Source organism: Topomyia yanbarensis, chromosome 3, assembly GCF_030247195.1.
Source record: "Topomyia yanbarensis strain Yona2022 chromosome 3, ASM3024719v1, whole genome shotgun sequence".
Lineage (NCBI taxonomy): Eukaryota > Metazoa > Arthropoda > Insecta > Diptera > Culicidae > Topomyia > Topomyia yanbarensis.
In genome coordinates, this window is record NC_080672.1 from 229,412,019 (window position 1) to 229,429,650 (window position 17,632).

The 17,632-nt window shown below is 40.5% G+C and overlaps 1 protein-coding gene across 14 annotated transcripts in view; it reads left to right on the forward strand.

The window, feature by feature from the left end:
* LOC131692701 (mitochondrial glutamate carrier 1-like) overlaps positions 1-17,632 on the forward strand; it is a 548,789-nt gene that overhangs the window by 41,019 nt on the left and 490,138 nt on the right. The window contains exon 1 of one of the 14 annotated variants that reach the window (XM_058979896.1): positions 11,284-11,467. The exons of 12 other annotated variants lie outside the window; for them this stretch is intronic. The gene's annotated coding sequence lies outside the window, so the exon portion shown is untranslated. Of the gene's footprint in view, positions 1-11,283; positions 11,468-17,632 lie in introns of those variants that run through there. One more of the 14 variants, XM_058979888.1, reaches the window with a different exon arrangement.

A 17,632-nucleotide genomic window follows, 5' to 3' on the forward strand; every position in this document is an offset into this window, starting at 1 on the left:
CCACTTGAAAATAATCGAGTTAGTAATTACCCACTTGAAACTTTGGAACAATCCTAACATTTAAATTTTGCCACGCATGTGTCTCGTGTGCGATTATTATAAAATTTCACTGAAATTCACGTTTTTGTAATATTTGCTGCATTTTTGTTAAACTTCACAACGATCCTATCAAAACTGATTATTTGCGTCTATTAAAGAAGCTTTGTGGATTCTCAACACGTTTTTAGTAAAATATGAGTAAATATATTTCCAACTTTTGGCAAACAATCATCAACGTTTCTTAGTCTACCATATATTTCAGACCAAATGTGACAATATGCCAGATATATATTTTGATATATTTGTGATACCTTGTTTCGCAATTTTGATGATTAACCCCCCAAACGCCGTGTTAATGGCTCGCTAAACGAACAGCCACTGATGCTTAAAGACGGTTTCGCAGGAGTATCTGAACGTGGTACACTCAGTTGGTTCGCGTGACTGCCGGAAGGTAAAACATCTATCTCAATGGAATATATTCATGCCATCTACATTAGTGTTATCCTACTGGACGCGAAACTAGTAAGTCAGTGCTTCTTGCGCTTTGGGAAACATGTTTTATTCAATGTGCTCAGCAAAGTATCACGTTTTTACCTGCGCCGCATTTATGTGATGTAAGATTGTATTTTATCGCAGCATAATTCTTAATAAACATACATCAGGTGTTGGCTTCTTTCATATACACCCAGGTTTTTTTTACGCGGTTTTTTGCGCGGTTTTTTACGAGGTTTTTTTTACGCGGATTTTCCAATTAACGCGGTGTTTTTTACGCGGATTTTCCAATTAACGCGGTTTTTTTTACGTGGATTTTCCAATTAACACGGTTTTTGCAAAAATATTCTAAGTCCTTTTGAATGCAAAAGACTTAGACTTTTTCCTGAAAAAATTTTCTAAGTTCTTATAAATGCAAAGAACTTAGAAGAATTTTAGCAGTTTTTATTTTGCGCGGATTTCGCCATTAACACGGTTTTGGCAAAAAATATTCTCCAAATTGACTCAAATTAAAACTCATTTTTTAACATACTGCTATTACCCAGTCACCGTGGCAAGCAGAAAGTTAGCAAAAGTTGAGCAAAGTGTTATGAGAGAATTCTGGCAAAGAATTCGCTCAAATGCAACAACCGTTTCTGACATAAGCGGTTAAACCAACCGATACTGCTCACTTTTAGCCAGAATTCAGCCAGAATTGTACGGCTAAGATTTCTGTATGCTTCCTGCCACATCTTTGTCAGATATTTTGCTCGATTCGTGCTAAATTCTACCATGTAGGAATTGCCAGAATCTTTGCACGGTTTATTTCCGAGTTATGCCAGGGTTTTGCTCGGTTCCTGTCAAAATTTGCCAGAAAACGCAAGCGACACCGAGTTCGCCCTAGTCCAACTAACCCGACAGGATTCGCACAGAAATCTGACAGGGCTGCCAAACCAAGACTGACAGAAATCTAGCAGAACGGTCTCTGCCAGAAAATTTGGTGGCTGGGTACTTTTGAAATTGAGTGCCCTGAAGTCAAATTTTGAGTAGTTTTGAATGAGCGTGTATGGGAACATAGGCTTAAGCTACCAGTACACTGTTTGTAATAACGTCAAATATTTGACATCTTTCGTGAAATAAATTTGAACTGCTGTGTACTGGCTCTTCAAATATTTGATCAAACACAGTTAGCCAAATTTTTCATTCGTGTTTGTCAAGGCGATTATTTGTCTATTTGTCAAACAGTGTACTGACCAGTTTGTCAAAACTTCAAACAGCGTAACGCTGCAGTTTGTCAAACTTGTCGATGGAGAAGTTTGACAAACTTGTTGATGGAGAAGTTTGACAAACTTGTTGATGGAGAAGTTTGTCAAACTTGTTGATGGAGAAGTTTGTCAAACTTGTTGATGGAGAAGTTTGACAAACGTGCTTTGCTCATTCAGGATAGCAAAATACGCCGTACGCGAAACTGATTTGTTTTGACAGAATTTGTTGTCAAAACGAAAAAAAGTTTAGGTTTGAAATTCGGCTGATTGATTGATTGTTTTATTTACGTGACTTTAAATAATTCATTCGCTACGTTAAAAAAATCGGCGCTTTTTTGATATTGTTGGTATTTGTCTTTCCAGGAAAATCATGCCTCAAATAAATCGGAAAGGTACAAACTATTTGCAAAGTCACGTAAATAAAAATAAAGTAAAAAAAAAGTACAAACTATTTGAATTCAATTGTTTGATACATGCTGAAATGTAAGCAAATACCATTTCTTTTGAATCCTTTCCGATAGTTCACCAAGAATCAGCTGCTCTTGAAAAGCATACAGCAGTTGAGTATACTGCCAGTCTTGCGTGGTATTATTGTCGAATGTATCTAGTTGAATTCTACATCCTGGTCGGACCGTAGCCTGTGTTGACTATTGTTATTTTATCATAAAGTATTGAATGAGCTCATGGAAGTCGAGATGATGAAGAGTTTGTCGATAGCGATTTCATCGAATCCATTAAACGGAACCTATGTCTGACGCTGAATATTTACGCTACTAATGTTGGTGCGCCAAATACTATCCAATAAACGCGTACACTATCCTCACCACTTGCCAAAAACCTACTCAAGAAAAATTGCTCAAGTTGCCCGGTGTTGTGCTTGGTAGCTTTAACAATTTGAGAACGAGAAAGTTATTTTAGTTTCGGCAAATCGCCTCTTCTTCGTCCGTCTCCAGATCTCTCAAAACCTATGTCGAACCGCTTGTGTTTTTTTGTTGCTCATGTGGTACACTCCGCTTTGCTGATGCTTGAATGTTTGGCTGCAGATTTTACACGAGTACATCTTTTCCTTCACGTCGGTATTAGAAGCCTTGCATTTGGCCACATATGTGTTATACTTTTTACCACAATCGCGACAATCGAACAGTTTCCCGGTGGCATGCCACTTCTCGTGCAGCCGGAAACTTTTTACCGATCGGTAGACCTTGCTACATACTCGACATTTGTGCTCGGGCAGCATGTCGACTTCGCGTCCTATACCATTATCTAGTTGTGTTGGGTTCGCAGGTGCACCGTCAGATTGTAGGATTGAGTGAAGCCTCGATCGCAGTATTCGCACACGTACGGAGTTTTCCCGGGTGTGCAACCTGACGTGTATTTTCAGCGTTATCGATTGAGTGAATGTTTTCGAACAGTGGGGACACATTTGAAAGGTTTTTCACCTGTAACAGTGAACAGTATATAATTGGAATTTACAGAAAAGAAAATAAGTAAAACCTTAACCTACTCATGTGCCATCGAATGTGCGTCGTCATCAGGAACTTGTCCGCAAACTCTTTATTACAATATGGACATCGGTTCCGAATGGGTAATGAACGATCCAAAATGGAAAATGGCGTCAAACATCGATCTTTGTCTACTACTCTTCAAGACCATTCCGAAAATACCCATATTGCACGGGTTGTAGGGAATTTCCGCTAAACCGGAAGTCGCCATCTTGGATTTCAAAATGGTGTCAAACATAAATTTCTAGCACCTACTTGTCAATACCATTCCGAAAATACCCATATTAAATGGGTTATAGCAAATTTCGCTAAACCGGAAGTCGCCATTTTTTATTTCAAAATGGCTTCAAATATCAATTTCTAGTAACTACTCTTCAAGACCATTCTGAAAATACCCATATTGATTGGGTTATAGCAAATTTCGCTAAACCGGAAGTCGCCATTTTTGATTTCAAAATGGCTTCAAAACTCAATTTCTAGTACCTACTCTTCAAGACCATTCCGAAAATACCCATATTGATTGGGTTATATCGAATTTCGCTAAACCGGAATTCGCCATCTTTTATTTGAAAATGGCGTCAAAAATCAATTTCTGGCACCTACTCTTCAAACCGGAAGTCGCCATCTTTGGATTTCAAAATGGCGTCAAAGATCAATTTCTGGCACCTACTCTTCAAGACCATTCCGAAAATACCCATATTGATTGGGTTATTGCGAATTTCACTGAACCGGATGTCGCCATCTTGGATTTCAAAATGACGCCAAAAATCAATTTCTGGCACCTATTCTTCAAGTCCATTCCGAAAATACCCATATTGATTGAGTTATAGCGAATTTCGCCAAACCGGAAGTCGCCATCTTTGATTTCAAAATGGCGTCAAAAATCAATTTCTGGAACCTACTCTTCAAGACCATTCCGAAAATACCCATATTGTTGGGGTGCGGGCCTTAAGGAATCTTTCAGACCCGTCTCTTCCATCTTTCCGAAAATCTTCTAAGTTTTTTGCATTCAAAAGGACTTAGAATATTTTTTGCAAAAACCGCGTTAATTGCGAAATCCGCGCAAAAAAAACTTCCAAATATATTCTAAGTCTTTTGCTGAGAGTTTTTTTTTGCGCGGATTTTCGAATTACCGCGGTTTTTTAACGCGGATTTTCCAATTAACGCGTTTTTTTTACGCGGATTTTCCAATTAACGCGTTTTTTTTACGCGGTTTTTTAACGCGGTACGTATCCCCCGCGTAAAAAAAAACCTGGGTGTAGATCTTTCGACTATTTCAAAATAAGTATCCAAATAACCGTGTATTATCCATTTTGAATGTGCTTAAATTATCAATGGCTACTGTAACTGTACAACAAACTGTATGTTATGATTACAGTTATTTTTTTTTCACTAAACGGCACTACATTTATCGAATGCGTCATTGTTTCACACTAGAAATCCATTGCACCGAAATGCGCTCTGAATTATACTGCGACGAAATACATTCATAAAGGGTCCTTTAGAAAAGCTCGGACTGGTTTTTCAAACAGAATGATGCTGTGTGTGACAGAAGGCAAGTGAAAGCAATCACCATTTACAAAACCAGGAAACAGACAGCGAGCATAGCGTGTAACTCGTTTGAAATTGCAATTGTTGGAGAAAATTATCCTACGAAGTATCGACAATTGGGTTGAGGCGAATTGCTTGTTATTGTATTTCCATAGTCGCGAGCTAGACTGCCTCTTTTTGCCATTCGCTTGAGAGTGCCACTAATAGCATCACAGGGTCCTTTTCCATGGGATGTGCAAAAATGCTATTCTGCGCTTAATTCATACTTTGACTGAAATCTACACAAGATTGCGAGGTTTTTCTTTATTTTGTACTGATATCATTAATTAAATTCTCCCAATTGATAGTCTATAGCTAAGTTATAATTATACTTTCTTAGGGGTGTATTTTACCCCATCTACCTCTACATACGCTTGCATTCCATTCACATAAATCGCAGGTCATACCTCGAAAATTTCAAACGTGTAAAAATTAGCGTCATCGGTTGCATATTCGATATACAAAGCTAGTCGTTTCAGATATTTCGGTACTGCTTATTTTATACCGCTTAATATATTTATATATATATATATATATATATATATATATATATATATATATATATATATATATATATATATATATATATATATATATATATATATATATATATATATATATATATATATATATATATATATATATATATATATATATATATATATATATATATATATATATATATATATATATATATATATATATATATATATATATATATATATATATATATATATATATATATATATATATATATATATATATATATATATATATATATATATATATATATATATATATATATATATATATATATATATATATATATATATATATGGGTGACAATAAACGACCATTTTGGAAATCACTAATCTACAGAACTCGCGAGAAGTAGGCACCCAACTTCTCGTGAGTTCTGCAATCAAATGAATCAAATGAATCAAATGAATCAAATGAATCAACTGAATCAAATGAATTAAATGAATCATACGAATCAAATGAATCACATGAATCAAATGAATCAAATGAATTAAATGAATCAAATTGATTTAATTCGTCCAGTGAATACAATGAATCAAATTAATGAAATGGATCAAATGAATAAAAGGAATGGATGAACAAAATGAATAAAGTAAAAATAAATGAAATGCATAAATAAAACAAACGAATCAAATAAATAAAATGAGTTGAAGTGATAAAATGAATAAAAAGAAGAAAATTAGCAGAATTGAATGCATTGATTAAAATAAAAAATTGAACAATTGTAAAAGGTTATGAATTAATATAAAGAAATAAATTGAATCAAATAAATTATTTGGATGAAATGATTAAAACTGAAAAAGTAGTCAGATTATTAAAATGAAGAAACTGAACAAAATGAATAACCTGGAAAAAACGAATAAAGTGCATACAATGAAAAAAAAATAATAAAATAAGTTAAATGAATGATATGAGTAAAATGCACAAAAAGAATAAACTGATCAGAGTGAATCCAAAGAATGAAACGAATAAAATAAGTAAAATGAACGCAGATGAACAAAACGAATAAAAAGATGCGGACAAGATTTATGTACAGAATAGAATTTACTGGTCCAGTATTGTAACGCGCAATTGAATATAGTAAAGCGAGACGAGGTCACATGAGCTTTCGAGCCCCTTGAACAGAGAACGACGGAGAATGCGATTCGTGAATGAGACAGGTAGATATTTCAAAGTTTTTATTTGCATTGAAGTAAATAGTGTGAAATGTCTAGGCTATATGTCGATAGCATAAAAGCCGTGCATTCAGTTGATTGCAATGCAGTCTATTTCCATTCACTTATAGCTTTCATATTGTTTCGTTCGGAATTCTCGTGCAGGAAATATGGATAAATAAGTCCTATACAGACCAATACTGTGAAAAAGAAATGGTTCAAACTACTCAGTATATCCAAATATATACGACGATAAGTTAGAAGACACATTGTAGTTTCATCCCCCATCGAGAGTGGGTACTTTGGGAGACTTCTTTTCCTGGATCTAATTTGTGGATATTTTTGGTCTTTGATCCGTTATTTTTCATGAAAGTTCGTACCAATACAACGAATGTGCAGCTGATACAACTCATGGTTCATTCGCCTGCGCCACGTTCCGTCTTCCATCTGCACGCCACCATAGATGGTACGCAACACCTTTCGTTCGAAAACTCCAAGGGCGCGTTGGTCCTCCACGAGCATAGTCCAGGTCTCGTGGTCGTAGAGGACCACCGATCTAATCAGCGTCTTGAAGATAATCAACTTCGTGCGGCGGCGAAATTTGTTCGACCGGAGCGTCCTCTGGAGTCCAAAGTAGGCACGATTTCCCGCTAAGATCGTCTCTGAATTTCTCTGCTGTTATGATTGTCGTCGGTTACCAGTGAGCCCAAATACATGAATTCGTCGACCATCTCGATTTCGTCACCATCAATCCGAACTCGGGTGGGAGGTTCACATTGTCGTTTCTAGAACCTCCTCCTCTCATGTATTTTGTCTTCGAAACGTTGATGGCAAGTCCAATCCTGCTGGCTTCAGCTTTCAGTCTTTGAGCATATATTTCATTCAAAATTCAATAGAGATACGAATAGTTTAAATATCGCACGTGGAATGTCTCTTTTGAAAATTTTCATCGTCAAACTTTCATATTACCCAGTTAAGCCAAATGTTTTTTTGATATAGCCATGAATTTCCTTAATTATCGTGTAGATGCAGGCTTTGAATACAATTGAATTAAACTTGAGTTGATGTAGCAGCAGACAAAAAATAGTTTTGTTTTCTCAAACCTTCGCAATTACAATTAATAAATATTTCAGATTGGCAGAAGATCTTATCACACAACTTAGAAATGGATACAGAAATAGCTAGATAGATGCGATAGAAGAGAAACAGAGAGAGAGAAAGTGAGAGAGAGAGAGATATGGGGGGGGGGGGCGTGTGAGGAATGGCAAATAATGGTTAATGCAGTGACATTATTTTTATAGGTATATTATTATGATATATTGATTCTTACATTCTTATCATACATAATGTAAGTAGTAATTTTTGCGCCATAACCAGTATAATCTAAATCCTGCAAAACAGCTAAATGTTCGCTAGCTTTTTGGGCTTCAAACATACAGTTCCTTTCGGTGACGCCACAAGTATAATTATATTAGAAATCTTTTATCTCACTACTAGGTGAATTACTTGTTGATATGTGTATTGATATACCATCCAAAATTTACCTCATGATTGAATGCAATGCCTAATCCAAGCAATAAATACTAGAACTCACTGTTTCTTTATCAACACATTATTTTGCCTTTGAAGTGAACTTATATATTGATTTTTGAGAAATAGTTCATTTATTATAAAGGTAATTCACAAAATGTTCTCAACATCGAATTCCTTGAATCACGTAGATGTGTTTTCATACCCCGATGTTTAAAATCGGTTTAGTTTTGCCCCTAAGACACCAGTAAAGCAATACTCTGTATGAAACAATCTCATTTTTAATTAGTGGAAATTGGTAAGCGAGGGCTAAAAATACAAAATGTTTAATATCTCCGCCGCTCGTGCACGGACTTAAACAATCTACAGCTTGTTAGAAAGGTATTTTTACAAGCTTTCTATATATGTGCAGTTTGTGGGATTGTATTGTGCGAAAGTTATTTGCGAAAAACCTGCTGTGCTTTGATAAAATCGCCCATATCTCAGAAAGTAAACAACATATCGAAAATCAAAAATAATAGTGTCAAATGGCAACGTTAGACCTTTCATTTGAAACTAATTTCATTAAGATCGGTTCAGCCATTGCTGAGATAATTACATGACATTTTGTACATACATACATACACACATACACACACATACAGACATTGTCTCAATTTGTCGAGCTGAGTCGATTGGTATATGAGACTCGGCCCTCCGGGCCTCGGAAAAAGTTTTCAAAGTTTGAGCGAATCCTATACATTTCTTTTGTAAGAAATGTAAAAACATCAATGCAGAAAGTGGAAGATATATTTCGAACTTTTCATATTTCAGACCGATACTTCATTTGATTGATCCAGTGGTTTAATTTGAAATCTGCAACACACAACGCAATCTCCAACAATCTTTGAATTCAGCACAAACATCCAAGGTTCTTTTCCGAACCACCATACAAGTAATAAAGAATTGGAACATTTTTCATTCAAACATGTTATTTCAAATCTAATGACGTTACCCATCCGTGGTTTGTTTTAAAATTTATCTATTTTAAAAGAAACTAACTCCTGTAGTTAGTATGTTAGTGTTTTCTGCGAACATTTATAATGTAATATAATGTAAAAAATCTAGAAGAAAACCTATGAGGAAAAAACTGTTTTAAGGGGCCTTTCACAAATAATGTCCCATAACTTAAAAAGCTTAAAAGATAGAGATTTAACGTCTTCAAATAAAATGTTTATAACCAGTTTCTCTGCAACTTTGCTGAAGTAAGTATTTGTCTATCTGAATTATTGAAGAAAATAAATTTCGTAACTCGCTTTTAGGGGGATTAATCATCAATCCGATAAGACAGAAAGAAGGGGAGTTCTACTCCAAGAAACTTTCTCAATGACACTATATTTCTAAAGTCAACCGTTTTGACGCAATCTAAAAAGCCCCTTTTTTGCTCTTTGGGACCACTATGGGTCGGCAGGATTCTCTCATCATTCGTTTGATTGTCGTTATGCTACCAGCCAGCATCGGTAGTAGCAGAGCACAATTTTTCGTGCTATGGCCCGCACCAAACAGTCCGCAAATTCACCACATGGAAAGCTCACCGAAAGCAGTTAGCAACGAAGGCCGCCTGCAAAAGTACTCTCGCTACCGACCAGGAAACGTCGCCCTGTGGCAACGGAGCTACTAATCCGCAATGCCGTTTCAGTGTCTGGTTCATGAGATTACGCAGAATTTCATAATCAATTAACGCTTCCAGCCCTCAGCCGTAATGGTCCCCAAGAAGCCAGCAAAACCTACTCTGTCGATTAGTTTGAGGCTATGAAATAGTGCGCCATCCGCACCAAGATAGTAACCATCATGCCGAAAGACATCAAACTGGCTCGCCGGATCCGCCATTAGCTGACCTATTGTGTCTCCCATAATAAAACAAACCAATGATCCTTTTCAGGACTAATCAATTATATTGTGGTAGGAATATTTAAATGAATTTTTCATTTTACATTGCAAACAAACCCCACCAGCTCCCTCTTCTCCCTACTTGGATTATTTTCAATCTTGATACTGTGCGACGCTGTAGTTTACTTGATAAAATATGATACGCCAACGAAGGAGATAGAAGGGATATCAAATCAAAACTCGTCGTGCGAATACAATGGTCGCCCTGAAAAAGGCAGGCTCGGTTTTTTCTTGGCATCGTTTCGCTTGCCAACAAAGAATAATTCTTTTCGATTTTCTGTGGCAGCAGAATGGTATGAATGTTAGGCAATACACCATCCTGGGCAATGGTCACACCAGAGAGTAATTTGTTTAATCCCGTCATTTCGAATGGCCACCTGCGGCTGACCGGAGATAATCCTGGTATTTTCGTTTCCACGGGCTTCGCTTCCTGCCACCTTCAATATTTCGGCGAGGAAATATTTCATTACGTTCGCGTACGACCCCTGGTTCAGCATTCGGTTCAGTTTATGTTACTAGCACGGAGCTGTATAAACTAATAATTACAGAGAATCTACGGAGCCGACTGAATCCTAATAATCACTTTCTCTCCCGTTGTTGGAATGCAGTCTCCGGTCGTTCAACAAGGTTGACAAAGAGAAACCGACTAAAATCGCAATGATTTTTTTTTGAAGCTCGGTGCATGAAATTAACGGTAACCGATTACGAACTGGCTTCGATCAGGTATTTTAAAATCCGGTTTTTCGTCATGTATGCTGATCTCTAAGCATCGAAAATGAAAATAATTGCCTCTGCTAGTAGCAGGTAGCTACACAAACTGATTCATCCACCAGCCGTTTACAGTTCACAAATATTTTCTTCTCGGTATTGTACAGCCCTTTGAGGAGAAGCCCTGTACGCTTCAAACAGCTCAACACGAATGATAATGAAGCAAACCTGTAGCTGACCTATATTTAAAATTTTCATCATTTAAGTGTTCGGTTGGTGCGCCATATTGACGGCTCTGACCGAGATGAGCTGAAATTTTTCATCATTTCCGATCAGTTTTCGGAAGATTTTTCAAAACAGTTTTTCGTATTTAATGCTGTCATACAAACCTCAAAATTTTATTCAACATTGTAGAACTTATTTTTGACAAAATGACAAATAAATTCATTCAATCCATGCAGTACAGAAAAAGATATAAGCGTTCCAAACTTTACATGACTTTCCTTCTGAAATTGTGAAAAGTGCCCGTAAAGGCAAGTCGTTATTCACGACAATAATAAGGCGTAATACATAGATAAAGCGTCACGCCGCGGTATATTCTTTTGAAGAAGTCAATTTTTATTGGCCTCCTTTGGAGTCCTAAAAATAAAAGCACTGTTGAGTTACGTAGTACTCTGGAATGGTCGGCAAAGCAGCATCACATTACCTTCACCGTTACCGTCACTTTCTCATGCACAAGGTAAGTGGGAACAACTTATTTTTCCAGTTTAAACTACTTTAAAGCTTTCCCCCGAATTTTTTTCATTGCTTGTTTTAAAATAGGCCATTTAGAACCATTTCAAAAAGAAATTAACCATCTTTTCGAAAAAGGCGCGATTCGAAACAATTACCCCAAAATATCAGTCCCATACTCGTACTCGTACTCGAGTTGGGCTCGCAGTATATGATACGTCTCGAGTCGACCTACGAGTACTGACGGCACCAACATACACTACATCTCTGCGGCGGTAGCTAGCTACATGCGCGATGAAACGTACAAAGCAAAATGCCGATACCCAGACAGTTCCATTTCTATAGCGAGAGCGATCGACAAGCGCCGACAGCAATGTTGCAAGTCTCGCAGGAGACGATCCACCCATGCCGGCAGATCCGCACAAAGCAACATTAAAATATCTTGTGATGTATCCCCGACTGGGCAGACAGCGCAGTTGGCATGCACGCTTTGCTTGTTTGCAAGGTAATAGGGGATACTGAATATAATAGAAGCACAGAGCGAATTGGATTGTAGCCTACTTAGGTATTTATTCTAGGCTGGCAATGTTCTAGCAAAATATAGTACTTAAGTTCCGTAGTCCGCGTAATGTGACATAATATATGATACCTGATATGACAAAAAAGTTACTAATCGGCATTCGAATGACCCTAGTAGCGCTCACCTATCACAAAAATATCAGCCATGTAATCGTGCAACTAATGCCAGTCCAACTGGGTTTACAGCGCATTGGGTACGCCTCTGACGCCATCCCAGTTAACCTCAGCCGGAAATGAACTGGAATTCTGGCTGGTTCCAGTTCGCATTCCGGCCCAGTGACACTTTACTGGGATTGGGCGGAAAAATTGGGAAACATTCAAAAGGTATATCAAAAATTAATCATTCTCGTCGTGCAGGGACCACCATGCGGTGAAAATTCTGTTTTTTACAACGAGACACGAAAACCTTTGAAGTTTTGTATAACTTCGCAGAACATCAGATTGCACTATCTCTATCCATTGTATAGATAGGCGTATTACCTTGAATTAATTTTGTTCACTGGCGCCACCATGTGGTAGAATTTTGCATTTTTCAAATAAGAAAAGAAAGTATTTTTTGCTACTCTACAACTTTGTAGAACATCATATTGCTCCATCTATTACCGATTTACAGATAGCAGTATTTTCTTTAAATTACTTGGCTCACTACTGCCACCATGCGGAGAAATCCCGAAACCTTCAAGTGAAAACAAAAAGTCATTTTATTCCTCTACAAGTTTGTGGAACATCATAACTTTCTATCTCTCATCGTTACAGAGATATATGAGTTTTTCCTAACTTTGTCCCACCTTTACGCGTGGTTCACATGCTTGAGATAAGCGGAGTTCGTCCTTTGCGAATGTTAAGCAGCAGTATCCAACTTCAAACGTTAATAACTCTTTAGCAATTGGTTGGATTATCTTGCAGTCTTCGACAAACTTGCTCGGCATATCTTCAAAAGCTTAACTCCTTCCTAGGTCCGTGTTCGGACGTTTACATCGACCTCTAGCGGCGATTTTGTGAGCTGCGAGTATGGGGGAAACCCCCATACATTTTGGCCAAAAATCCCATACAAACTTTAAACTCTTTGGGGGAGGGGTTAGCGTTAACCGATGCCGCTCAAATTTGGACAGTGTCATTTTTTCATGATTTGGAACGACACTAGGGGGATTGTTATGGTGTGTAGATTAGTGATTTCCAAAATGGTCGTTTATTGTCACCCATTTATATATATATATATATATATATATATATATATATATATATATATATATATATATATATATATATATATATATATATATATATATATATATATATATATATATATATATATATATATATATATATATATATATATATATATATATATATATATATATATATATATATATATATATATATATATATATATATATATATATATATATATATATATATATATATATATATATATATATATATATATATATATATATATATATATATATATATAGCCAGCCACCAACAGCAAGCTGCAAATTTCCCTCACCAAGGGCCACTCCTAGGCCCAAACAGTGGCAATCTGTACAACGGGACGGTTCCCGGTTCAAGAGGTAATACACTCCTCCGCCGAGGGTGTTGCGATTGCCAAGATCAATGGTGTGTTCTATTGCAGCTGCTACGCCCCACCAAGGTGGCCAATAGAACAGTTCAACCAGATGATCGACAGGCTCTCGCCGGACCTAGTGGGCCGGAAACCGGTAGTCATAGCGGGAGACTTTAACGCTTGGGCAGTGGAGTGGGGCAGCCGCTGTACAAATAGCAGGGGTCAAGCGCTAATGGAGGCGCTTGCGAAACTCGATACTGTGCTAGTTAATAATGGCTCCGCTAGTACATTCCGTAGAAACGGGGTGGAGGCGTGGATTGACGTAACATTTGCCAGCCCGAGTCTGGCTCCAGGCATGGAATGGAGGGTAGACGAAGGCTACACCCATAGCGATCATTTAGCAATCCGCTTTAGGATCAACTATGGTGTGCAGCATCCGAGGGCGGGAGATCCCTGTCAGATACGCGGGTGGAAGTCCACTCACTTCGACAGCGAAGCTTTCACCGCGGCCCTGGGACTGGAGGCCAACACCGACAGTCTAAGCGGGATGCGCTGGTAGCTGTTCTACCACGCGCGTGCGACGCCACTATACGGAGAAAAACACTGCCAAGAAACGGTAGATGCCCGGTATACTGGTGGAGTGCCAAGATTGCAGCTCTACGGTCAGTCTGCCTCAGAGCTAGACGTAGGATGCAAAGAGCTCGCACCGAGGATGCAAGAGAGAACCGCTGTGAAGTGTTCCGAGCTGCGAAATTGGCCCTTAACGAGGCTATTAAAAGCAGCAAGAGAGCGTATTTCGACAACCTGTGTGAGAGTGCCAACGCGAATCTGTGGGGTGACGCCTACAGGATAGTGATGGCCAAGATCAAAGGTGGCTCCTCACCCCCAGAACGGTCTCCGGACCGGTTGGCAACGATTATCGAAGTACTCTTCCCGTATCGAGCCACAAGCCCCTGGCCACCTGCACTACGAGACAGTGCGGGCACGGCCGGAATGGTGGCTCCAGTGACGAATGAAGGATTGTGATGGCCAAGACCAAAGGTGGCTCCTCACCCCCAGAACGGTCTCCGGACTGGTTGGCAACGATTATCGAAGTACTCTTCCCGTCTCGAGCCACAAGCCCCTGGTCACCTGCACTACGAGACAGTGTGGGCACGGCCGAAATGGTGGCTCCAGTGACGAATGAAGAACTACTCGCAGTGGCTAAATCCCTAGCAATGAACAAAGCTCCAGGGCCGGATGGAGTTCCAAACAACGCTCTCAAGGCAGCGATCATAGCGAACCCGAACATGTTCAGGCTAGCTATGCAGAGATGCCTTGACGAGTGCCGTTTTCCCGATAGATGGAAAAGGCTTCTGCCTTTGGTGCTGTTGCCGAAGCCCGAGAAGCCGCCAGGCGAACCATCGGCGTACAGACCAATCTGTCTGATCGACACGACTGGCAAACTGCTTGAGAGGATTATCCTCAACAGGCTAACCCCGTACGCGGAAGGTACGGACGGTCTGTCAAGCAACCAGTTTGGCTTTCGGAAGGGTAAGTCCACAGTGGACGCTCTCAACTCAGTGATAAATACTGCCGAGATAGCGATCCAACGGAAAAGGCAAGGCATTCGATACTGTGCGTTAGTGACACTTGACGTGAAGAACGCATTCAACAGCGCAAGCTGGAATGCCATCGCGCTCGTTACACCGGCTCAGCCTACCGGTGGGTCTGTACCGGATCCTGGAAAGCTACTTCCAGAACCGCGTACTGCTATACGAGACCGATTCCGGTCAGAAAAGGGTTCCGATTACCGCCGGAGTCCCACAGGGCTTGATCCTAGACCCGGTGCTATGGAACCTCATGTATGACGGGGTTCTGAGACTGAAGTTCTCTCCTGGGGTCAAGATCATCGGCTTTGCCGACGACGTAACCTTGGAGGTCTACGAGGAGTCAATTCCTGAGGTAGAACTAACCGCAGAACACGCGATCAGCAAGGTGGAGGAATGGATGAGCGCGAGAGGCCTGGAGCTCGCTCATCATAGGACGGAGGTAGTTATCGTCAACAACCGCAAGTCGGCACAACATGCAGTTATCCATGTGGGAGAAGCCGCGATCACTTCACAGCGAAGTCTGAAGTCTCTCGGAGTCATTATAGACGACAAGCTGACCTTCGGCAGCCATGTCGACTATACATGCAAGAGAGCGTCGACTGCTGTTGCGGCTCTATCGAGAATGATGTCCAACAGCTCAAAGGTGTGCGCCAGTAGACGTAGGTTACTGGCAGGCGTTGCCGTATCTATCCTCAGGTACGGCGGCCCGTCATGGTCAAGAGCACTGAGGGTAACCAGTTACTTACAGAGACTGGAGAGCACCTACCGCGTGATGTGCCTCAGAGTGATATCTGCCTACCGCACCAGTCGGGCTGGTCATTCGGGAAGATGAGGAGTGTTTCGAGCTACGTGGAAATAGAGGAGCCCGCGAGCGCACCAGGGTGACCTCGGTCGCCAGATGGCAGCGTGAGTGGGACAACTTCTCGAAAAGTAGGTGGACCTACCGGCGGATACCTAGCATATCAAGCTGGGTGAGAAGACCCCATGGGGAAGTTCACTTCCACCTGACCCAATTCCTGTCAGGCCATGGCTGTTTCCGACAGTACCTCCACAGGTTCGGGCACGCGGAGGTCCCAGCCTGCCCGGACTGCCCAGGTGTAGACGAAACTGCCGAACACATACTGTTCGTATGTCCTCGGTTCGACGTCGAAAGAAGAGCAATGCTTGACGTCTGTGGCTGGGACACAACCCCTGATACCCTTATTCAGCGGTTGTGTCAATCGGTGGAGAAGTGGAACGCAGTCTCGGCTGCTACCATCCAGATTGCCTGTAGGCTACAGGTAATCTGGCGAATCGAGCAACAGACGACGGGCACGGCTAACTAGTGATTGGTTAGCTGGAGCGAAAAAGGCCAAGCGCAAAAAAGGGAGTGAAAGGTCTGTTCATGCCGAGGCAGGTTTGGCGCAGCGACTGGCAACCGCGTAAGGGGTAAACCCAGCCACCCCGAAGCAAGACAGAAGAGTGAGTGTATAGGCATATAAGTGGACTGCCTCATGCCAAGACGGGAGGGTCGTAGCGTAGTATGTTGGGACTTAGCTATCGATGCCTCATGGCGTGGCAGAGGAGTGAAAGGGTGAGCATCCAAGTCAGTCTCACACGGCATGTTAAGGGTGAGCACAAAAGTCAGCCTCACAAGGTATGGTAGAGGCTAGCACAAAAGTAAGCCTAGCAAGGAATGAAAAAGGTGAGCACACAAGTCAGCCTCGCATGGTATGTCAGAAGTGGGGCCTAAGGAAAATGTCCCACATGGGATGCCAGGGGAGTGACAGAGGTACAATAGAGTGGCACGATCGGGAGTGAACCAGGTGATAGGGTGAGCATCCAAGTTAGCCTCACATGGTATGGGTGGGGCGAGCACAAAAGTAAGCCTAGCAAGGAATGAGTAAGGTGAGCCTCAGCCTCGCAAGGAACGAAAAAGGTGAGCACAAAAGTCAGCCTCATGTGGGAGTGTTTGAGAGTGAATCAAGGTGCGATAGAGAGAGCACCCAAGTAAGCCTCATACAGGACGTATGAACGCGTGAGTGAGTGTGAATGAGTACATTAAGTACAGCCATCCCCCCAGAAGTAGTACCGAGAGGTAGTTCCTGGGAGGAACGATGGCGGAGCCCAATGGAGTTTAGTCGGTATTAATGGCAGCGTCACCATTCGAGCCCGACACGCCCCCAGTGCACCTCGTGCGGTAGATTGGACCCTACCAATAGCACGTGTACTGGGCTAGGACGTAAAGGTCTTCTCCATTGTAAAAAAAACGGTACCAGTTCTGCTTACCAAAACTTGGGCCACTAAGCACACCGATATCTTTTACGTCAACCAGACAGTTGCGGGACGGGGGTCCCTAGCTATCCGACGTTGCGTTGCAATAACATCAACCAAGAATGTTATGGTACGTACCCATTTATAGTTTGATAATAGGTTAAGATCATTTCGAACCTAA